The sequence below is a fragment of the Symphalangus syndactylus genome, chromosome 4 (assembly GCF_028878055.3).
Source record: "Symphalangus syndactylus isolate Jambi chromosome 4, NHGRI_mSymSyn1-v2.1_pri, whole genome shotgun sequence".
Lineage (NCBI taxonomy): Eukaryota > Metazoa > Chordata > Mammalia > Primates > Hylobatidae > Symphalangus > Symphalangus syndactylus.
This window is the reverse complement of record NC_072426.2, coordinates 54,322,406-54,347,500: the sequence shown is the minus strand read 5'-3', so window position 1 is coordinate 54,347,500 and position 25,095 is coordinate 54,322,406. Positions and strand designations below refer to the sequence as shown.

The 25,095-nt window shown below is 36.6% G+C and overlaps 1 protein-coding gene and 1 pseudogene across 3 annotated transcripts in view; both read left to right on the top strand.

The window, feature by feature from the left end:
* Positions 1–25,095, top strand: part of LOC129480675 (uncharacterized) — a 499,607-nt gene that overhangs the window by 277,520 nt on the left and 196,992 nt on the right. The gene's annotated exons all lie outside the window — the stretch shown is intronic.
* On the top strand, positions 13,031–16,553 carry LOC129480074 (GTP-binding protein SAR1a-like; annotated as a pseudogene).

Genomic DNA, 25,095 nt, shown 5'->3' with positions numbered 1-25,095 from the left:
AGCTCTATGAGTTAGATACACTATCTTCATCATTTTACGGGTGAGGAAACTGAGCACTAAGACATTAAATAACTTGCCCAGGGTCATACGACAGGTAAGTGGCTGATCTAGGATGTAAATTCTTGCAATGCACTTTCAAAATCTGTGCTTTTATTCCCAAGCTCTATTGTAGGGGTGACAGAGTGTGTGCAGAGATGTCAGTTTGCAATAGTTGGGTGAGTGAAGTTGGCAGTTTGGACAAGGGTGGTAGTGGTAGAGTTGTTAAGAAGTTGATGAATGTGAGAAAGGTTCTGAAGGCGAAGCTGTCAGGATTTGCTGATAGATCTGTGGAAAAGAAAGAATGGGTGTCAAGGGAGACTCTGGGTGTTTTGACTACAACAAATAAGTAAATGAGATTCCATTGATGAGGATAGCAAGCACTGTGGTGGCACGTTTGGAGGGAGCAAATCAATATTTCAGTTTTGAACATGTCGCATTTGGGATGTCTATTAAGTGTTCAGTGAAAATATCACATGGAAATGGGATATCATTGGATGCTGGAATTTAAGATAGATCGAGAACAGGATACAAGTTTTGGAGTCATCCACATAGACTCAGTATTTAAAACCAGTGGAATGAAGAAATTCAGCTGAAGCAAATATAGACAGAAAAGAGCACTGAGGACTGAACTTTGTATCTTTACAACATGTAAAAATCAGAATATTCACAGGAGAAGACTAATAAAAGAGTCACCAGAGAAATAGAAGGAAAACCATTAGAACATGAAGATTCAGAGGCCAATTCAAATACACTCCATGAAGGAAGGATTGATCAACAGAAACAAATGCTTTTGAAGGACTGAAAGAGAAAAGGACGGAGCACTGATTATAGAATTTGAAAATATAATGGTCATGGGTGACCGAGAAAAGAGCATTTTTTTTAAAAGCGATAGAATAGATTCAAAGGAACTAGGTGGAGAATAGTGGATGAAGCAGAGTACAAACCTTTTTGATGAATTTTGCTCTAAAGAACAGAAAAATACTAGAAGGGGATGCTGGGACAAGGGAAGTTGTTAATGGGAATTGTCTAAGAAGTGGATGAAATTGATGATGCAATAGAGTGAACAGATGATTGCAAAAGCAAAGGCCATGAATAGAAAAGATCATATGGGGTACAATGCACAAATGGAAGGACTGACCTTAAGAGGAGGGGTGACTTGGTGGTGGATACGGATGCTCTCTTTTCTTTGCACCTATTTATGCAATAAAATAAAAATGCAAGCTAATCAGCTGAAATCGATGGGCAGGGAGGGTGTTTTGCCTGTTGGAAGAGAAAAGGGAATGGGTAAACTAATCCTTTGAGAGAGTGGGAGAGACAATGGGACAATGAAAAATGGAAGGACTGCTGGGTAGCTGTGATGGTTGTGGTCATGAAGTTCAAGGGAGATGTTAGCAAAGTGATGCATTTTTCTGCAGTCATATCCACCTGCTATAGTGCAGATAGAGAAAAGTCTGAAAGTTGGATTCAACCAGGAGAGTCTGAGAGACAATGAAGATTGGGACAAGAACATTGAGGGTGGGAAGTGACTAAAAGGAGGGACTAAAGAATTAAGGTAAAGTAACAAGGAAGCTGAGGACAGTGAAAAGGTAATAATTCAATAGACTGGAGGTTCCATAGGGGTTCAAAAATTGGTGTAAACAGGGTATAAGAGTATGAGCTAGAAAAGGGACAGTGGTCTTGCATTAGCCACATATTGCTCAATGCATAGTGTTGAGTGACCACATCTGAGTGAACATTAAGTTAAACATACCTACATTCCCACAGCTTTTGTACTGAGCAGAAAATATTTGCTCAGTTGAGTGAGCAACAGGCAAACAGTAATATGCTTTTTAGAGAATTGCAGGTATTACAGAGGTGAACAGAAAAATAACTCATGGAAGAAGTGAATATTTCTTGTGGTTCAGAACTGATCATTAGAAACTTTCAGTTGAATTTTCAAAATACATCTTCACTATTCTTTTTCTGCACAATTCTATTTACCCTGGAAAAAGTGTCTTAATATTGCCATTAACATGTAGGAAATAAATTTGAAATGAAGTAGAGGATTGTATGATATTGATATTATACTGCAATAAAGTTGTATAAAAATTAAGTGGACTACCTTCCCATATAAATTAGAATTAACCAATTTTTGAATATTTATTTGGTAGGCTCTATCAAGTGTCTCTTTTTATTCTAGTATAGATGAGGAAAATGAATGTTTAGAGTCAGAAAAGAATATGATGTAGTTAAGAAGCATTTTATCAAAAAATGGATGACGACATACTAGTGTATATTTACAGTAATGGATAGTGCCAGCCACAATAGAGCTTTTGTAAAATAAATTTGAATTAATCATGAAATACAACTTAGATAAAATTTCAAATTCCAGTTTTATCTCGCGAAAATCTGGTTCATTTGAAACAATTGCATAGTCATACCCATATTGACCAAGCTACCTTTCAGCCACTTATGTGTACTTGATCCATCATTATTAGTTAAGTTAAAGGATCTTCCGGTAGCTAACATGCTCAGTATCCACATTTCCATGGATACTCACGGCAAGTGAAATGAAATATATGGGCTTAGTTAGTAAAGTTTATTTTATATTTACTCAATCAAATAAACATTTAAAGACACAAATGTAAGAATGTTACCTGTCCAGATTAAAGCCTTCTATGGCCTTCTATTACACTTGGAATAAAGTCCGATCTCTTTTCCATGATTTATTCATCCCCACATAATCGAGGTCTAACCTCTCAGACCTATCTCCCTGATATCTGCCTTCCTTTCCACAGGATCCAGTGACACTAGCTTTAATGTTCCCAGAAGACTTACTTCTGCCACCTGAACCAAGCTCTTCCTCCTCAATGACTTTTTGTGATCATCAGCCTTTAGTAGGGCATCGCATGGTCCTCATTTCTGGTATCCATGTCTATGTGTAACTCCTCCTCTTGTGCATGAGCCACACCTATTAACTCAACTTCTAGTGAATAGAATGTGGCAAAATTGGTGAGAAGTCCCTTTTGAGAGTAGGTGACTTCTGTTTGGGGTTCTATCCACTTTTCACTCCCACACCTTCCAATCCTTCAGTCTGAGGGAAGCCCGCTGCTCTGCTGTGAGTAGCCCAGGTGGCAAGGAAATGATGTCTCTAGCTGATAGGCAGGGAGGCCCTGACATCTGTCAACAGGGTGTGAGGGAGTCTGAACACATTTCCTTTTCTCACTGAGCCTGGAGAGGACGGCAGCCTGACTGGCTGATATGTTGCTTGCATTCTTGTGGGAGACCTCAAGCCAGTGGACCTGGCTAAGCCACACCTGGGTCCTGACCCACAGAAACAATAAAATACAAATGGTCTGTTGTTTCACGCCACTAAGTCTTGAGGTAATCTCTTATGCAGTCATAGATGACTAATACACTTGTTCTTTTCACTTGGGCTTCAGATCTAACATCCATTTCTCTCCTCTCAAATGGAGTCAGCAAGCTTTTTCGATAAAGGCCATACAGTAAAAATGTTAGGCTTTGTGAGTCATATAGCTTCTACCACAACTACCCAATCTGCCATTACAGCATGAAATCATCAGGAGACAATAGGTAAATAAATGAGCGTGGCTGGGTTTCAAGTATATTCTATTCACAAAAACAGGTGGCAGGCCAGCGTTTGCCAACTCCTACTCTAAGAGACATTCCAGGCCCCTTGATTTAATGTCATTTCTCCCACACTGAAGTCGCTCTCATTTTAGCTTCTTTAATTTATTCTTTTATTGCCCGTCTCACTGGAATGGAACCTGCCTGAGAACATATTGCTCCCTGGGGCCCAGAACAATGACCAGCATGTTAGACAGTTAATACTGAATGGATATTTACATAGATTGATTTGGGTGAAGCTGGAGGAGAACTTCCCAGATGAGGAAGTGCCCAGGAACCATGCCACCAGATAAAGACACAAAAAAAGACAAAAATACAGTGCTACATGTTCATATATGCCATGTCTGTCCTGTCAAAAAAAGGCATTGATTGATCTGTGCTCTTTCAAAGGTCAGAACAGTGAAAAATCACAGTCTGGTAGCAACCTCTGTATCAAACTTTCCCTGACCCCCAGATATTGTTAATTCCTACCTTCTTTTTTCTATTTAATACCCACAAACATTTTAAAATATGTAATTATTGAAATATTTTTTTCCAATACTACCTTCCCAACTATAAAGTGAATTACATGAAGGCAAGGGCAATGCTCTTTTAATCTTTGTATGTGGAACCTGTTTGCCATTGTGAGTGCTCAGTAAGTGCTTGTCTGTCATAGTATGTGCTCAATAAATCAATGCTGAAGAGAGGAATGGAAATAGCGAGAGAGCAAGGAAAGAAGGAATTAATTCCTTGTAAAGCACAAATCTAAACATGAGACATGTTCAACAGTTAGCTGGTCTGCCTCTGCTCTCAGGGAATACAACTTCTTTCATATGATTTGTCAAGATAATTTCCTTGATTTTGCTGATAGAAGGAACCATTAGAAAATGTTATTGAATTTTTGCTCTCCCTGCAGGTGCCAACCCACTCTTCCTTTTTCATTTACCACATAATTACTGTATTTTACTGTGGCACAGGGCACATAAATTTCCATCTTTCTTTTTTTTTTTTTTTTTTTTTGAGACGGAGTCTCGCTCTGTCACCCAGGCACCCAGGCTGGAGTCCAGTGGCGGGATCTCGGCTCACTGCAAGCTCCGCCTCCCGGGGTCACGCCATTCTCCTGCCTCAGCCTCTCCGAGTAGCTGGGACTACAGGCGCCCGCCACCACGCCCGGCTAATTTTTTGTATTTTTAGTAGAGACGGGGTTTCACCGTGGTCTCGATCTCCTGACCTCGTGATCCGCCCGCCTCGGCCTCCCAAAGTGCTACGATTACAAGCGTGAGCCACCACGCCCGGCCTCATCTTTCTTATGAAATACTGCTGTTGTTATTCTCTGTAACATTTCAAAATATTAGAATATATAACAGACAGAACAGCTGCACTTGGATAGAACTCTGTATGTTGCAAATGAGTAATAAAGGCATCATATATTCTTTCCAAGGTTATAGTTACACAAAATTCTTAATGAAATTTACTCATAAACAGGAGTCAGATAAGAATGAGTTGAATTTGGCTTTTCAGCTATGTAGCAATGTATTGGATTATACCTTACAGGGTTGGTGCACATACTTTTATCCAGATAATCATATGTCTGGCTCTACAAATAATATATGTTTGTTCTTTCAGCTTAGCAAATTATAACATGGTGTTTGGGGGCAGGATATGGTTTGGATACCATTGTAACTAGCAGTTGATCTTAATCTTTACTGTTTTTGATTATATATAATTTATTTTAATTACAGAGCAGCACAGTTTTCAAATTTAACTTTGCTATGGCTTTCCTTACAACATAATACAGATAAATCACACTACAATTGGTCTTTATTGCCATTTTGGTCTAATACAGGCCATTTGATTATTAGCATTCTGTGTTATAAATAACACAGAACTTATAAATAAATCAAAAAAGAATGAAAAATTGTGATTACTTATGTTGGACTTTAAATTTTATATTTCTGCAGGAATACACATTCATTGTAGAACTTATTTTTGAAAAACAGGAAAGACATGTCAACTATGAAATAATTTATAATTATAATGTTCAGAGATAACCACACTTTATATTTTGATGTTTAAGCTTCTGATCTTTTATATATTTCTATAGTAAAGAATTAATAATGAAAATCAAGATCAAACTGACCGTAATATTTTAGATATTTAGACATATTATTCTCTGAGAGGTTAAATGAATATGAAAATAAATAGAAAGGTACATTTACCTTTTTTATTTGTGTTTCTGCATTTCTTCACTAGAACATAAGCTCCCTGAGGGCAGAGATTTTTTTCTAACTCTTCTATCTCCATTATGTAAAACAGGGCTCAGCACATATCTGTTCAATGAATGAATTCATAACTAACATTTTTGCATTACAATATGTTATCAAGAAATTTCAAGAATATCAAGAAGAGTTTTAGTATTCAAAAAAATTATTTTTAATGGCTATGAGATTGTGCTGTAATTCACCAAACCGATTTTTATTTGATGGACACTTAAGTTCTTTCCAACTTTTACCTACATAAAAATAAAATATTTGTTTATATATTCTAATAGCATTATTCTTTTGTTCTAATTAAATAAAATTAAAATTGCTCTTCTAATTTTATTTAATAAAGCAGAATGATATTGAATTGCAATAATTGCCTTAGGAATTCTTGAACCCTGAATTAAATAGAATCTGTCTGAAATTTATAATTAAATTTAGTGTTGGCTTTTGTTTCATATATATATATTCTTATCATTTTGAAGAAATAGATACCTATTTTTATGCTACTAAAAGATTTTTTTAAAGATGTGATATGAAATTTTATCAAAACTCTTTGGCATTTGGCCTATTAATATGATGATATAGATTATCAAATTTTGCTAGTAGTAATTTTTTAACATGTGGATTTACTCATGGTGTACTCTATTTTATACACTGTTGGATTAAGTTAGCTGGTATTTGATTTAAATTTTTATCTGTTTATTTATAAGCAAGATTTGCCTATACTTTTCTTTTATAGAACAATCTTTGTCAGTTTTTGATTAAAAAGCTTGGCTAAGTTCGCTGAGACGGTTCATTTAAATTCTTTCTATGCTCTGGAATGGTTTATTTATATGAATATTACATGTTACTTGGAAGTTTGAAGGAAATCGCCCATAAAACTCTTGAGAACCATGTCTTTTTAAATAGCTGAGTATTTGAAAATATATTTCCATTATTCTATGACAATCATTTTGTGATGATGTTCCTCTTATAAAGTACAGAATAACTGAAAGTTCCTGGAAATACAGTTTTGCAAAATTGCACAGCTTTCTTTATTTTATGACACTGAACCTTTAATCTGCTAATCAACAGCGTCAGTCTCTAAAAGGAGAATAGAATATACAACGTTCCCCAAACTCATTTATTATAGAATCCCATCTCCATTTTTATATCACACTTTTAACATCTCACAAAATAAAGAAAAACTGTCAAAGCTGCTTAGAATATAACTCTATGGCCATCCAAGCCAACATTGATTCCAGGCTCTGGTGTTCATTTGTTGCCCTAGACAAGTTACTCAAAATAAGAATATCTAACTGAAAGGATTATGAAAAGAATTAAATTTGCATAGTAGCATGAAATATATCACATGAAATATATCAACAATCACTTACGTTGTTTCCATATCTATATCTTGGCTATTGCGAATAATGCTTCAATGGGCGTGAGGGCATAAACATCTTTATCAGATGGTGATTTCATTTCCTTTGGGTATATACCCAGAAGAGGGATTGCTTGAAACCTCTTCCAAGTATTCCATTTCACTATGTAATACATAGTGAAATGACTACTACAGTCAAACAATATATTTATCATTTCACATAGTTATTTTTTTGTGGTAAAAGTACTTACAAATCTACTCTTAGCAAATTTCCAGTATATCATACAATATTGTTAGCTACAGTCCTCATGCTGCACATTAGCTCTCTGGACTTACTCATCCTACATAACTGCAAGTTTATGCCGTTTTGCCTACATTTCCCCATTTCCCACCCTTATGCCCCTGTTGCTGGTAACCACCATTCTACTGTCTATTTCTATGTATTCGAGTTTTGTTTATTAGTTTGTTTTAAATTCCACATGTAAGTGAAATCACGCAGTGTTTTTCCTTTCTGTGTCTGGTTTATTTCACTTAGCATAATGTCCTCCAGGTTCATCCATGTTGTCAAAAATGGCACAATCTCTTTGTTTTAAAAGGGTGAATAATGTCTATATAAATATACACACACACACTCATACACATACACGCGCACACACACATATATAGTGGATGTATATCACATTTTCTATATCCATTCATCTGTCAACAATCACTTACGTTGTTTCCATATCTGTATCTTGGCTATTGCGAATAATGCTTCAATGGGCGTGAGGGCATAAACATCTTTATCAGATGGTGATTTCATTTCCTTTGGGTATATACCCAGAAGAGGGATTGCTTGAAACCTCTTCCAAGTATGTTACACATCTCCTTTATCATTTCAAATCATGTACATTTATATTGTCTTTAACAAAGATCTCAAACATTTGATGTTTTGTCTTTCCATCAAACCAGCTTTTGTCTTCTATTTAATTTCATCCTTTATCTTCATTAATTACTGCCTTCCTCATTTCTTTGGTTTATATTGTACTTTTTTATGTAAGTTATTTAGGTACTATGTACTTAATTTCTTAATTTATGTCTTTTTTTCCTCTAATAATGAAATAATTTAATTTTTATTGCATTTCAATAGATTGTAATTTTCCTTTTGATATGAGTGTTAGGAGAATGTTCCTGAATTTCCTGGTGATTGGAATATTATCTATGAAGCTTTTTCTTTCCCCAGGGTAAAAATCACATAAGATAATCATTTTAAAGTGGAAATTCAGTGGCATTTAGTACATTCATAATGATGTGTAATCACCACTTCTATCCAGTTCTGAAACATTTTCATCATCCCAAAAAGAATCCTTGTACCCATTAAGCAATCAACCCTCATTCCTATCTCTACCCTCTTCCCCCACTCAGGTTCTGGAAACTACTAATCTTCATTCTTTATCTGTGGATTTATCTGCTCTGGATATTTCATATAAATTAAATCATATAATTGTGTCTTTTTGTGCCCAACTTCTCTATTAGCATGACATGCTATCTGCACCACCATCTGCAACAACCAGTTCAGGAAACCAAACCATAGCCCCTCTAGCAGTTGGCCCAAAATGGCCAGGACTTCGTCAATAGCTGAAAGCTTTTCTAATTCCTCTGTCCCACTGTCAACTTAAGGTCAGCCAAGGAAATACAAATATGCTTCCCTAAATAATTATATAGGATGCAGCACTTCTAATTAGCCTGCCTACAGCTTCCTATTCCAACAGCCTCCAATCAGGGCATACCTGAACCTTTCCCTTTTTCTTTTCTCCACTATAAAGTTCTCCCACTCCTCTGCCTGCTTTTGAACTTCTGTCAAACACAAGTGATGGTAGTTGACCCCCTTGCTGCAGGAAGTGCTGAATAGTCTTCACTTGTGCTGACTCTGGTGATCTTTATTTTCACACTCAAATGAGCTGTATGGATTAGCAGAAACGCAGTTTCAGTCTCATTGTATCCTTTCCCTTTCTCAATCTTGAGGATTCTGCTCAGTTTCATTTATTGTTTAATTAATTCTTTCTCCGGTGTTGCCCCCAGTTGAGATACATTGCCAACATGTTTTTAAAATACTCGCCATCATTAGATGTCGTTCTGTTCCTTGTAATGTGCATGATATATATATATATTTTTTTTTTTTTTTTTTTTTTTGAGACAGAGTCTCGCTCTGTCACCCAGGCTGGAGTGCAGTGGCGCAATCTCAGCTCACTGCAAGCTCCGCCTCCCGGGTTCACGCCATTCTCCTGCCTCAGCCTCTCCGAGTAGCTGGGACTACAGGCGCCCGCCACCACGCCCGGCTAATTTTTTTGTATTTTTAGTAGAGACAGAGTTTCACCGTGGTCTCGATCTCCTGACCTCATGATCCGCCCCCCTCGGCCTCCCAAAGTGCTGGGATTACAAGCGTGAGCCACTGCGCCCGGCCTGTGCATGACGTTTTAATTAAAGACAGGATTCCTTAGGTACAGTCTTCCCTCTTGGTTATCAGTATTCTTCATCTACTGTCTTAAAGTTTCTAGTTATGTGGATGAGAAGTGTAATTCTTCTTCTTTCAGGGGAAACTATTTTTTTAACACTTGTCTTAGTTGATTTTGTGTTGCTATAACAGAATACCTGAAACTGGGTCATTTATAAATACAATAATTTGTCGTTATTTATAAAGATAATTTATTTGGCTCACAATTCTGGCTCAATTTGGCTTACAATTCTGGAGGCTGTGAAGTCCATGATTGAGCAGCCCATCTGGTGAGTGCCTTGTGCTGCTTTAACTCATGGCAGAAAGTGCAAGGGGAAGTGGGCACATGCAAAAAGACACACAGGAGAGGCTAACCAATTCCCACAAGAGAACTCACTTACTCACTGGAGAGGGCATTCATGAAGGCAGTGCCCCCATCATCCAAACACCTCCCATTAGGCCACACCTCCTAATGCTACCAAAGCGAGAATCAGATTTCAACGTGAGTTTTGGCAGGGGGTGGGGGTAATCACATCCAAACCATAGCAACATTTAAGTTTTCTCATAAACCTAAGAGCGCAGGCATTGTACCAGGATACACTGGGTATGTATGTCTTCTTATCAGTCTTGAACTCTAACACCCTCTTCACCTGTAGGCTCAGGTCTTTCATAAGCCTAGGTAAGCTTTTTTGTTGTTGCTATTTTCTTTCCCTAATCTGTTCCCTTTTTACGTGGTAGCACTTCTATCATTTCTTAAATCTTCTATGCTTTCCTTCATGATTTGTGTCTAAAATTATATTCATTTTAAAACATATTTGCACTTGATCTCCAAGACTACTAATTTAGTTCCCTATACAGATCACTCTTCCTTACTTTACTACTGAATTATTTATTTAGGAAATTATTATTTTTACCCCAGGATGTCTCTTTAGAGCTTCACTAAAATCTTCGTAAGTGTTCTATTTTTTATTATTTTTATAATCAAAATGTCATGTCTCCTTCAGCAATTGTTTTACTAGTTGTGCATTTTTATTCATTGCCTCATTCTTCATATTTTTTACTAGGCTCCCCTGGGCTTCTTTAAGTGGCTTCTTGAGATACTATAGATCTCCAAGGCACAAATCCTTTGGACTCTTATGGGGCAGATTGAAGAGGTACACTCATGCAGAACCAAAAACTAGCTTCTTAAGGTGTCCAGAAATCTCCTTTCAGAATCCACCACTCTCTGGCCTGCTAACCTTAGGTTTTTCCACCCCAATAGAGCCAACATAAAATCCATGATTTTCACCTACATCTGGAGCCCCACACACTTTAGCATCACAGTTGCCTAGCACTGCTTAGAGGTGCCAAAACTGTTGACTCAGGATTAATTGGTTTGAAAGCAGAAGAGGGTGATTTTCTAGGAACCATATTGCTGGAATCCTTTTGTCTATAAGCAAAAGTAGATTAAGTGTGCATAAGTCACATCGTCACTTACTCTTTCAAGCTATATTAGGGGTACACTATCATAATCCCTCTCTTACTCTTTCAAGCTATTTTATGTCACTATCACTTCTTTCAGCTCTAATAAACACAATACCCAGGGAGCAATTAGAGAGAGAAGAGGTTGATCAGCAGCTCAATCTCTTTCTTTTGCTCAGCATCCTCAGCAGGTGGCTTTCAGCTTCATAGAATTGTTTGCAAAGACGTAAAGGAAAGAGTAGTGGAGAGGTAATGCTGCCCCCATTCCCACGTAGAAAGCTTTCCTTGGAAGATACTTCCTATCTCATTGGTCAAATCAGGTTCACATGATTACCCTTAGCTGTAAGAGAGCCTGGGAAAGAGGGTGATTCACTTTTTTAACATATATCATGGTGAGAGAAGGAAATTGCTGTTGGGCACGCAACTGATATGGCTTGCCATATTCTCAGAGGACTATTAGGGGTTAAGTCATGGGATGGGAAAAATATGTCTCTGGCTACCTAATAAATCTGTTTTCTTGAACTGAGTGATAGCTGCCTCCTTCTGCTTGTGGAGTGTCCAGTGGGGGCAGTGTTGAAGACAGACATGTCATTTTCCCAATATCTCTTGTCCTGCTACTCTGCCTCAAGGCTTCATCTGTACTTTGTGCTTAAAAATTCCTCCTGAAATCTGGCATATCTTTGATCAGCAGTCCTAGCTTCTAACATTGTTGAAAATTTACATTTGTTTTTGAGATTTCCTAAGAATTTCATGGGAAATTTGATAAACGGTGTGGGGTGTGGTTTCTGAATGCCCTTGGCTTTGGTGCCAGAATTGGCATCAAGGACTTGGCCCCAGTGACTCCACAATGAAGCAGATGCTCCTTTGCATTCACCCAACTGCATGATGTCAGTGGCTGCAGCCACAGACGACTGATGTCACCCAAGGCAAGGTGAGGGCAGATCAGTCCCTGTTAACCACAATTCTATACACAATCTTGAGAAGATATTTTTCAACTTACAGAAAGAAAGCCTAATTGACACCCAAGAGCTTAGCTGCTCTGAAGTTGTTAATGAACAAGATAATAACAGGTTTTACTTTTTGCAATGGTGTAATTTTTCCTTTAAAAATGTCTGCTAATTTTTGGGAATTTTGATAAAAGAATAAGTCCCTTAATGTTAGGTGATTAATTTATGCTACACTAGATCATATGACATATGGTGACTGCAAATGATCTAATTCTCAAAGGCAGTTTTTCAGAAGGAGCAGAAAAGGCAAGTCAAGGTTAGCAAAGTCTAAGCAGAGACCTGGACTATACTGAACTATACTGTTTAGATAAAAATATACTGAATTATTTTAAAAAATGAATGTTTTAGCAAATGAGCACAGTTTTATACGGTGAGAATGAAGTTGGCAGTTTGTGATTGTTTGGCTAGCCGTGGAGAGCCTTCTATTCCAAATTAGGAGTTTATCTAGTCATGATGAAATATTTTGGGGAAGAGGGATAAAATACAAAAAAAATTAACAACAGATTTAAAAAATTTTTCATATGACATATTTTCTTCTTAATTCTTAGAGGACGAAGCACCCATCACCGCCTGTTACATTGATTTAGATAAGCCCCAAGTGTCTAATTCCCAAACATAAAACGTTCTGATGTCTCATGGTATCTTGCCACTCAAAATGTGGTCCAGAGGCTAGCAGTATCTTATCACTTGGGAGCTAGTTAAAAATGTAGAACCCACACATCCAGCAAGTAGCTGGTTTATGTGCTCTGAGTGAGGGTCTGAGCCACCTGCCATTTTGCTGGAGGAGCCCCTTGGGCCGTAGTAAACATTTATAATGTCTTTCATCTTTGAGTGGATCTACAGTGGCTTCAGCAGTGTGTCCCAATTCCTAGGACTCAACAAGAAATCTGGAAAACTTTTATTCTTAGGTTTAAACAATACAGGCAAAACCATTCTTCTTCACATGATCAAAGATGACAGATTGGGCCAACATATTCCAATACTACATTTGACATCAAAAGAGCTAACAATTCCTGGAATGATTTTTACAACTTTTGACCTTGGTCAGCACGAGCAAGCATGTTGAGTTTGGAAAAATTGTCTCCCAGCAATGAATGGGATTATCTTTCTGGTGGACTGTGCAGATCATTCTTGTCTTATAGAATTCAAAGTTGAGCTTAATGCTTTAATGACTGATGAAACAATATCCAATATGCCAATCCTTATCTTGGGTAACAAAATTGACAGAACAGATACAATCAGTGCAGAAAAACTCTGTGAGATATTTGGGCTTTATGGACAGACCACAGGAAAGGGGAATGTGACCCTGAAAGAGCTGAATGTTCGCCCCATGGAAGTGTTCACGTGCAGTGTGCTCCAGAGGCGAACCTAAAGGGAGGATTTCTGAAGTTTTGACAGTGAAAATAAGAGTTTTACTTCTCTGGACCGATCCTATTCACAGCTTCCTCATGAACTTTTCTAATAGAACAAGGAAAGCTCTCCAACTATGTCTGGCATTGTGAAGCCTAGAGTCTCTGTCAACTCTCTCATTACCCAGTAGTGATATGTGCCCTTCTCCACACCATTGGGAGGTAATGCTGCCCCACGTGCAGCATTCTGGTTAGTATCCTGGGACTTGGAAGTTGGCAGGATTTGCCGGGTAAAGCTGTGTGCCATTGTGGGGCACTTGAAAAGAAAATCATGTCTCACCACTGTAATTGATTTAAAAAAAAAAAAAGCGATTCTATTTTTTAAAGAAAGTGTTGTTAATGTAATTGGTATTCCTCCTCACTCTTTTAGTTCACAGTTTCCTTGGTCTAGAGTTTTCTATTATTTTTTATTAACTAGTGAATGATACTTAGATACTTCATAAAATTTTGCGCAGATACACATTGGAGACCAGAGCTCATTTGGGTGAACTTACTCCTGCTGGGTTAGCAGGTTGGTGAGAGAAACTCCCCTGAGCACACCTGTCTCTCTAACTGCCTTGGAGTAGGTGGCATTATCCTGTCCACACAGAACCAGAAAATGGACAGAACTCTGGCCTTGCAGCTGTGGCAGGTTTCACTTTGGTAAACTAGGGTCATTCCTCATCAAAGAATGTGTAGCAGATTGTTCACTGTGGAGGAGTTAATTATAGAGTGGGTTATTCTTACTTATAAAGTTACAGATTTCAGCCAGTCTCTGCTTTCGTACTTTTGTGAAATTTTATTTCTCTCTATAGCACCTTTTTCATTTTTGGTTATAAAAAGTGACTTTTGCTTTTTAAAAGAGTTGAGAACATCTCTCATGTCACATACTGCAGGTGTGTCAGTTACTTTTGCATAGATTTGAGGGGGAAATTTTTCTAAATAGGAAGACAGGACAAAGTTAACAGTTTAAGGGCTCTTAATTCTGTGAGTTGAGGACCTAAAAGTATCGTAGTACTTGTTTGGATCCAGAAAATTTTACTCAGTGAGCTTTAAAATTTCCATTTGTAGAATTTGGTCTCCATTGGGCTGTGCATGAACTCTTTTTCTTACATCTTTTCTCCTTGGATATCTATGTTGTTGGTATTAAAGTATAAGTTAACATCTGTAGCTTTTCCAGGTTTGTTTGTTTGGTTTTTTGGTATGAAATTGCCTTTCTCCATTGCAGAAATAAGCTGGGGGAAACACTAACCCAAAAACTTTCTGTAGAGCTGTTCCTTGAGAGACAACATCACTTATTGGCAGTAAAGACTCTGTATAAAAACACCAGCATCCCTACCAGGGTGATGAGGTTTAATTTTATAGCATTCCATTTTCCTTGTACCATACGTAAAATGGAATTTTGGTGACCTTAACCCATATTCTGCCCTTGTAGTAAAAGATCAAATGATAGATCTCCTAGGAAAAGATAACATAGGAGATGAAAAGTTGGGAGGATATCTGTATTCTAATGTGAGGGTAGGGAAAGTGTGGATAATATATTTCCAGGGTAAGAGAGTATCCTTCTTTAGTTGCAGTTTTCATTCTCAGTCTTCAGCACTGACTTGTTGGGAAAGCATACTTTTTCACTGCCAGGTACCTAATGCAGAGGCTCAATGAAGTGTATGTCTGGGATGTTTATGCATTTCACTTATTAGTAAGCATAGCTGGATTAAGACAATTGTTGGTTTGGAAAGGGGTTAAAGCCTTAAGCGAAAAAAATCTACCTAATAGTGAATGAACTATGTAATTAACTTGGATATTTTTAATTTCCTATGGTTAAAGGTTCCCCATACTTCTCTATTCAGAGACATGAGAAGTATGATTGCTTCAGTGTTAGTTTTCTTACTTTTTTTTTCCTATTTGTCCCTAGTCACTTTGTTGCAAGCTAGAACACTGGGGGTTCTACATAGGGCAGCTCTTTGTGAAAGTGTTTTATCCCACTGGAGAAAGGGGATTGAAAATCAGTTAGGACCAGTTTATTTCTTGCCCCACGGAACACTATTCCTATAATAAAATAGCTGAAAGAAGCTGCTGGGTAGAGCTTCGGCACCTTGTACAGGAATTCCAACGAATTAAGACTTTTCATTCTGTTTTATCAGGGTACATATATGTCCTATTTCAGAAAAAGTAAAACCGTCATTTACAAAATAATGTCAATCTGTATCTTAAGCATTTATATAAAAAGTTAAAACAAAACGAAAGTGTAGAGCCTTAGACAACACCTACATCTATAGAACTAAAGCCTCATTTTACCAGAACACCTGGTACATTGGTATTGGAGAAGCACTGACGTGGCCTCTGAGAGTGGGGATGGTATGAAAGTGAGAAGGCAAAACTGATTATCTTATTTCAAGACACTGTGGTGATTATGTTGTTTAAATTTCTTTATTACTTTATTACTTTTAGGTTTGGCTTACTTGGCTTACTTTTCAGGCTCAGCCTTCTTCACTGAGAATTACACACATCGAAAGCTTTTCATGTACTTATTTCTACCAGCAACTTCACCCAGTGCCCGAGTTTTCAGTATTAGAAGCATTTTTTTGCATTAAGTGTGGGCAGAGGTTAAAATATTCATGTGTTCCCTAAAATAGGTAATGCATTATGCTGTTTTCACATGAGGCAAGACTTGTTCTAGTCCTGCGTGTGTGTGTGTGTGTGTGTGTGTGTGTGTGTGTGTTGAAATAATCATGAAGCAGGGACTGAAGAAATTGGAATTAAAAGTTTGCATTTAGAAGAGGGACAAAACTGAGACATGAAGCATGGCTGTGAGGACCGTGGGAAGCAGAGCGCAAGGAGCAGCCTGGGAAATGGAGCTGTGAGGGATTAACACGGGAAAGGTGGGAGGTACATCTCAGAAACAGTTGACTTGGGGTCAGCTCCAACACTGTCTACTTACTGTATATAAATTGTTCAAATAACATGTGTGATTCCCTCTGCAACTCTTTCCTGAGACAAATATCACTCAGAATCTTCCCGCCTGAACTCCTGAAGAGTTAAACAAAGCATCACCTTTCAGAAAATTCTTTCATCTAAATAGGGTATCTAAAATATCTTCTATTTAACTTTTTGGTTCTGTACCAGAGTAATGTTTTAAGATTACTATATAAATAAACAAGCTGAAAACTAGATGTGCCAGTGACAACTTTAATAATCCAATCCTTTTAAAATTTTGTAATGAATTTTTTTTCTTTTTTTAGACAAGGTCTTACTCTGTCACCCAGGCTGGAGTGCAGTGGTGTGATCTTGGCTCATTGCTACCTCCTCCTACCAGATTCAAGTGATTCTCCTGCCTTAGCCTCCCTAGTAGCTGGGATGCAGCACCTGCCACCGCGCCCGGCTAAGTTTTGTATTTTTAGTAGAGACGGGGTTTCACCATGTTGGTCAGGCTGATCTTGAACTCCTTACCTCAGGTGATCCACCTGCCTCGGCCTCCCAAAGTGCTGGGATTACAGGCTTGAGCCACCACACCTGGCCTGTAATGAACTATTTTTAAATGTTGGATAAAGGTTGTTTTTTCTTTCCGTTTTTCTTTTTGTTTTTCATATTTCAACAGTGAGGAGTATTGCAGCATCCACAATATTGCTCTACAATGATGTTTCTTAAGTCTGTACTTTTTTCACTGAACGAAGTGACAATTTTATTTAAATGCTTTAATTCTTTGAGATGGAAAGTGAATACTGCCATCTCTGGGTGCTTGCTATGTGCCAGCTCTGGCACTAAGACGATTAAGATAAATATTTTAGGAGGAATATAAACTATTTCAGAGCATTTTCATATGAAAATGGTTCTAAAGAAAATGTGCTCAGAAATTTTGGAACAAATCCCCAGCCCACAGCTTCCCTCCCTGTCCGTGCCTCACAGGCACGTGCAGAATCAGATAAGTTGGGCTCAAACCTCACTTGGGCATGTCACTGAATAGACTTTTTGTTGCTTGTCATCTAAATATTGAATCCTGAAACTCCTGTGGTAGAAAAAGTCATTGAGCACCTTGAAAAGTATAGAAATCTATCATTAAATGATAGATTTAGATTTTTAAAGTATCTTACTAGTTGTACAAATAGTCAAAATAATTTTCTTGTTAGTAAAAAATGGCACTTTGTTAAGCTTATCCCAAATTATATTTAAATACTTTGCGATACAAAGTTATTAATACCTGAGGAGGTACAGGACATATGAATGATTTTTAATCTAATTTCTGTTGCTCTAACCTCTGTACTCATGTTTGTAACTCCAGCCTAACATAATATTCTCATCTTACATCCCAAAAGCTTATTATTATTTTATTCCAAAATCTCATAATTTTTTCAAGCTTGCCACAAATATCAGATCTTAAAGTACATAAATCTGTATTAAATCTTTCTGGTAAACTAGATATGATCCTTATTCTTTGACCTTTGTTAGTTGGTAGGAACATACATTCTCTTCTGATTCTAGTGAAGATGAAATTTTTCCCATACATTTCTTAGTCATTTTATTATAATTTTTATTATTTTCTGGTAGAGTCTGCTTATTTCCATTATCTTTATATCTATTGATACAATAGTAGCACATTAGATTTGTTGTCATATTTTATGTATTATAGGTGTCAGTTTTTTGGTCATACTTTATTCACCTATTTCCCAGGTTACAATTTGCCTTTAGTTTTTGATTATTTTGTTTGTCTTAGTTTTAAATTTTAAATTTTAAATATTTAAGCATTCAAAAGTCTTTAACTGACCTACATCCAGAACAGTTTCTGATGCAATTTAATGTGAATGATCATTCAAAGTCAAATTTGTTAAAATATAATAGCAGATATACATCAGGAGTCTCTTTGGAGATCTGAAACTTTCCTGCAAGGGGCTCCTAGGAGACAGAGACATTTAAAATAAATACATTAATTAATAAACAAAATGCTTTGTTTCCTGAGCATAGTCACTGTTCATTTTGATATCTCAAAATAAACATCTTATAATTCCTATGCATTATTCAAACATAGAAAGATAAGTGTCTGCATATATAATCAAATGGTCTGCACTGGATAAAATCCAGACTCATTTCGTAAACCAATGTGGAGCAATTTTTATAGCTTTTCACTCATTTTCTCTAATTGGAAAGAAATTTACATATAATCACAGTTGCAGCATAAAATAGGAGAAATCCATTTTAATCATTTAATATTTCATTTTAAAAGCCACATATAAAACTTTATGTGTAGCTTTTTAATTTAAAATTACCATTATTTTTCACAAATATTCAAAATATGAATGAAATTATATTGTGGTATGCTATTCAAAATGCCTATTGTGTGTGTGTGAGTGTGTGTTCTGTATCATTCTGTCTCTGTCTCTACATTTTGTGGCTGAACTAAAACTTTTTCTTTTCTCAAAATATATTTACAATTTATTATTCAACTTTGAAGTTGATATTGTGAACTTTAAGATTATTTATGTAGTAAAGGCTTTGGAAATAAAATAACACACATTGTAAGTAACATTTTTTTTCTGAGTTTCAAATTGAGCTTTGTTAGCTCAGACTCACCAGTTGTAGATATTATTGATATATTGTGGTTACTGCAGAAAACGTATTTGAAACTAGAATTTAGACTTTCTAGATTTATCAAAGGAAACATTTGTTTTCTGAATTTTTGTACTGTGGAATTCTTCAACAGCATAAATGTACATAGGCATTACCAGATTCTGGTTCCTGTATCACATTGTTGGGTTTAGTTTGAGCATGGTTATCTCCTGATCTGACACCACAGAGTTTCCAGGGGCAGGTCGCATGCCTTATATACAGTTCCTAAGTGGGCGTATTTGAGTGTGCTGAGCACTCAATCAGTGTTTAATGAATGCATTAATATCTATACAAATAGATGCAGATATGTTTGAATACTTAAGCATAAATGTTAACTGGATATTTTCTCTTTTGCTGCAAAAAATTTGATGCAGTTTTAAAAATTTTTGTAAGAGAGTTTATTCTAGGATCCCCAATGAAGGAGAAGCAGCAGCCTCTGAAAGCAGCACACATTTGGCGCAGTTAACTCTCCTCCATGATGTCAGCCCTAATGACAAAGGAGGAAACATTGTGTGTGAGTCAGGAGACATTTCTCCAAATAATGTTCCTAATTAACCAAATATCTAGAGGAGGAACCCCAAAATTATAGCTAGAGTTTCTAAGCACAGTCTGGAAGCTCAGGATGAGAACCAAAGAGGCATGCCAGATGGATTATAGTTCTGCTTCTTATATTGCAGGGTTCCAAAAACTTCTGCACTTGTTTATAAGCCCAGCCTAACATGAGATTCTCTTCTTACATCTCAAAAGGTCATTATTATTTTATTCCAAAATCTCATAATTATTTCAGGCTTGCTACAAATATCAGATCTTAAGTTATGTAAACTGTTTTAACACTGTTGTTCTGTGTATAATTATGTCAATTTCGTCAAACTTTTACAAGAATAAGATGAACTGCAAATTTAAATATGTACATTTGCAAGGAATATGATGATTACTGGTATTTTTAAATGCTGAACCAATTTCTACAAATGACATAGATGAGTACCAATTTTTAGCAAACCAGGGGGGAAAGTGGTATATTAAACAAAGAAGTGGTATTAAGTAACTTTTGGCAGGAAAAGTATGACTGTTTTTTTCAGAGCTTTCTAATTGCTTTAGATCTTTGGAGCCAAATTTTGAACTGATTTGCAAAGTATATATCATACCACATCCTTTCCTCCCCACAATATTTAATGTTTCCTCTTCATTTCCCCCCGCCCCACCCCCTTAGTTTCACAGCTCTTCATGAACAATATGCACTCCTTCAAAGAAAGAAAAGCAATTTGATCCTCTTGGTGGAAATCCGCCCAAGGCTTGGTATTCACAGAACAGAATGGCTCACCTTTCCCTGAGCTGGGAGTCAAGAATGTTTCATTATTTTACCATTAAAATCTGTGGTTCAAAAGTCCTAAGATCAAGTAGAGCTACATATTTCTTTCTCTTCAAATAAGCAAGTAAAATAGACATCTATTATATCAGAATATACTTGTTTGTAAATAGAGTAGACTTGTATTGTGGTCCCTCATTGATGACTAATCGCTTAACCTCCATTGTAAGTGGCATTGAATATTATAAATGCTAAGTTTTATAAAACATTAACAAAAAGCATACTTCTGTTTTCAGGTCAATTTTTCTTTAATCCATGATTTGGCTTAGATATAGAAGCAGCAGGTTTAGTGTAGAGATGCTCTTAATATAGATGGAGAAACACAGTGTCTCATTAGAATTCTAATGTTTGAGAATCCTCACAGTGTTAGCAAAGTTAATGGATGCCCTCAGAACTGAGCCTGCTGGGATGATGGCTCACTGACAGAGGGCTCCATGGTTTACAAAACAGATAAGTCAACAGTATCAAATATTCACAGAAGGAATACACAAATCCGGCAAGCAATATGATTTCATTTCATTGCAAATCCAGTAAGCAATATGATTTCATTTCATTGCTCAGGAATTGTGTGTTTTGAGGAATATTAAGCTTTAAAGAAATTAGTTTAATTTGTTTGTAGTACATATTTTGCTAATACACATGCTAATTAAGCCCATGACCTAAATTAATGCACACCTTGTACTTAAGTGGTAAAGGAAAGCACTTCTGAAAATACCTTCTAATCAGTTACATTTTATTGTGATCCTACATGTTTTAATCATTAATATTCAGTAAAGAAGAAAACTAACTTGATGTTCTGAAGTCATGATGCTCAGTCTAAATTGCTGACCCCATCAAAAGCCTAACATCCGTGTGTCAGCCAAGGTAACAGTTGTTCCACAAATAAAGTATCTCATGAGACCTTCAAGGTTAAGGACACTTTGTCTCTAGCATTAGTTAGTATCACTCTAAAACTGCATATAAACCTAAGAACAAAGTAATTCTTTAGAAAACTCAATTGTTAAGTTGAGGCAACTCTAATTTCAATAATCTGAAGGTTTTTTTCTAATTTATATATATTAGAAATATCTAATATATTTAAATAAATGTCTAATATATAAAAATATATATTAGATAAACATCATATCTATGAATTTAACTATCTTCAATATGAGTACGAATGATCATATTTGCTAATGGACAGGGCCCATGTTAGCAGAGTGGAAAATAACTAGTTTATATTTTGCAACACATTCCTCAAGTCAGCAGCTGTTAATGAGAGTGAGTTTGGCAAAGATAATCTTCATAGTGAAGCTTGCTCTCTTATATTGTCTTTAGTCCATACAGACTTCTAGTCTGGAGTATATTTTGGGAGAAGATGGGGAACACAGAGGCAGAGATAAAAGAGACATAAAAGCAGATTTCAATAATGTTATTGTGTCATTTATTTAAGTCTACCTAGCCTACTAGACCTTCTACATGGACATTTCTGCATGCATGGAGAGGTGGAAATTATCCATGATTTGGTTTAGATATCTAAGCATGATTTGGTTAGACATAGATTTGCCTACAGGGATTCAAGTCACTTTTCCTGCCATCAAGGAATTCAGGCTTAATTTGAGATAAAGACAAGCAAAAATATCATCCCATACAAAGTGGTAAGTATAATTAGGGCAAGCACTGACAGCCAGGTGCACGCATAGGGAGAAAGTCTAGGGAAAGCTGTCTGAAGGTGAAAGCATCTAAGCCAAGTTTAATGGCCAGTTAGAAATTAGCTAGATTAAAAAAAATGGGAGCTGGGACATTCCAGGCAGTGGAAGTAGCTTGATGTGGGAAGAAAGAAGCAGGAGCTGAAGCTGGAGATAGAAAAGAACCTAAATGGTGAAAAGTTTTGTATGCCATTCTAAGGACTTCAGATTTTATCCTGAAAGTGAATCTTTAATGAAATTTAATAATCACTTTTGAAATTTCAAAGGATTACTTTAGAGCGATGGATGGAGACAGGGGAGTGTGTTAGAAGGTTATTGCAGTCCCGTGTTCAGAGGATCAGGACTTGAACTGAAGTGGTGATATACTGTCAGAGATTTAGAGGAGTGAGCATGGTTGATAAAGATTAAAAAGATAGTTTTGATAGGATTTGAAGTCAAATGGCTCTGAAGATGACCTTTGAACAATTGCAGTGGCAGTTGAAAACATAGAAGTAGATAATTTCACCCAGTGGAAGACTGTAGACTCGAGAGCAAATAAATTGTTTTTAAGAATGACATCTCTGATATCTAATGATAGCTTTTAAAAAGTCTTTTTTTCTGCTACCTCTACCCATTTTTTGATCACTTAAATAAGTAAACATAATACACAAAACTAGTAACTATTGGAACTCTAGTAATTGAAAGGTATGTAAATTTATAATCATTGATAATAATGAATATAGTGAATGTTAATTGAATTAATATTTAATGAATAGTCACAGGTACTGTGCTAAGCATTTTTACTTATGTTGTTTAATATAATGTTCACTGTAGACATGTAAATAAGAAATATTATAATCTCATTTTTTCAGATAGTGAAGCAGGGTTAGAGAAATTAAAACTCTTGCCCCTGTTCATACATTTAGTATATGTTAAAACAGATACAGATCAGGCCGGGCGCGGTGGCTCACGCTTGTAATCCCAGCACTTTGGGAGGCCGAGGCGGGCGGATCACAAGGTCAGGAGATCGAGACCACGGTGAAACCCCGTCTCTACTAAAAAATACAAAAAATTAGCCGGGCGTGGTGGCGGGCGCCTGTAGTCCCAGCTACTCGGAGAGGCTGAGGCAGGAGAATGGCGTGAACCCGGGACGCGGAGCTTGCAGTGAGCCGAGATTGCGCCACTGCACTCCAGCCTGGGCGAAAGAGCAAGACTCCGTCTCAAAAAAAAAAAAAAAAAAAAAAAAAAAACAGATACAGATCCTTAGTGTGCCTTATTCATCATTTTTTCTCATCCAGTTGGATGTAAATGTGATGTGTAAAGTAAGAGCCACAATGCTGCACTCTTGGTCTCAGTGTCAGCAACTAAGCAGCCTTTCTGAAATCTGGATTACTGCCTTGATAAATATTTTAGATTGGTGAACTCTCTCAGATAATTTTACTTTATGTCATTTTATTTTCGCTAATATCCTTGTTATTATTATCTTATGTGACTTTCAGAGTGTGTGTGTGTGTGTGTGTGTGTGGTGTGTATACACTAGTACACAAATAGACAAAGTCTTTGTTCTCTTAGATCTTACCTAAACATAGAGGCAGACTAAGAAAGAGATGTAAGACTATTTGAATCTTTTTTTAAAAAATCAAAGTATAATTGAATAGAGAATAAAGCCTTATCATGGGAAGTGTTATTTAGATATACAAAATACACGTTCTTAAGTAATATTTCTGTGGTTCATCTGAACCAGAAATGTAATTTTTTAGAGTATTGGCGGGTAGGAGGAAAGAGTTCACAGGCAGGATGGAGAAGTGGAGTGAAGGTGCAATGAGTGAGGCCCTCTCACTCTCTGCCTGAGACTTCTCCTTTCCACAGAAAGTGAAGACAACAGGAATTTTGTTCATGAGAATCCTCTCAACAACACATACTGGCTAGACTACAGCATGTTTATTCAGGGCCATATTTTCAGAGTGGTGACACCATAAAGATGAGCTAAGCACAATGAATTACGTATAGAGAGTCATTTTCTCACTTGACTTTTAGAGTGGACCACTCTTAAATTATAGACAATATGACATGGTTTATCTAATTTACATAAAAATTCTCCTTGGTGCCCTGAAGGATTACCTGGGAAATAATTTTTCTGGGACATTAATAATGCTTAACATTCTATACCAGTCTGGAGGTTGCCAAAGGCTGAGCAAAGTTTTATTTTACCCATGTTGGTGTCTCTTTAATATTATTAAATATTTTTTATATTGTCTTCAAAACATCAGAAGAATTCCTAAAGTTATATAAACTTCTTGTACTTTGTCTTTTCATAGCAAAATATAAAACTAATATTAGTGAAATGAGTCTGTTTTATTTAAACCTTGTGCTCATTAGTAAGTCATAAGGTTAAAAGGGAGGACTAAAATATAGTAATTATTGGGGAGGAAAGACTTCCTTCTGCCTTCCTAGGTTCTGTGGCTCATCTAAGAACTAAACCAATATGTAACAGATTAACAGGAGAAAAACATACAAATGTATTTATGTAATATTTTTACATGTGCATAGGAGACTTCAGAAGGAAAATGAAGATCCGAAGAAGCCGTCAGGCCAAAATGCTTACATACCTTTTACACAAAGAATGATAAATTGTGGGGATGTGACAAGACAAAGGAGCTTGGGCTGGGTGCAGTAAATTGTGGGAAAGAGATTAGGAAATATATGGGGGAGACTGATGGAAGTTAAGGGCTACTTTAGTAAGTTTGTTTGAACAGATCTCTTTTGTGTGGACTCCCAGTCTCTAGTGATGAGAATGTTCTCTTCCTGCTATAGGGAAGGGACATTTCTCCTGGGAAATTTTATGATCTGCTTTTACGTA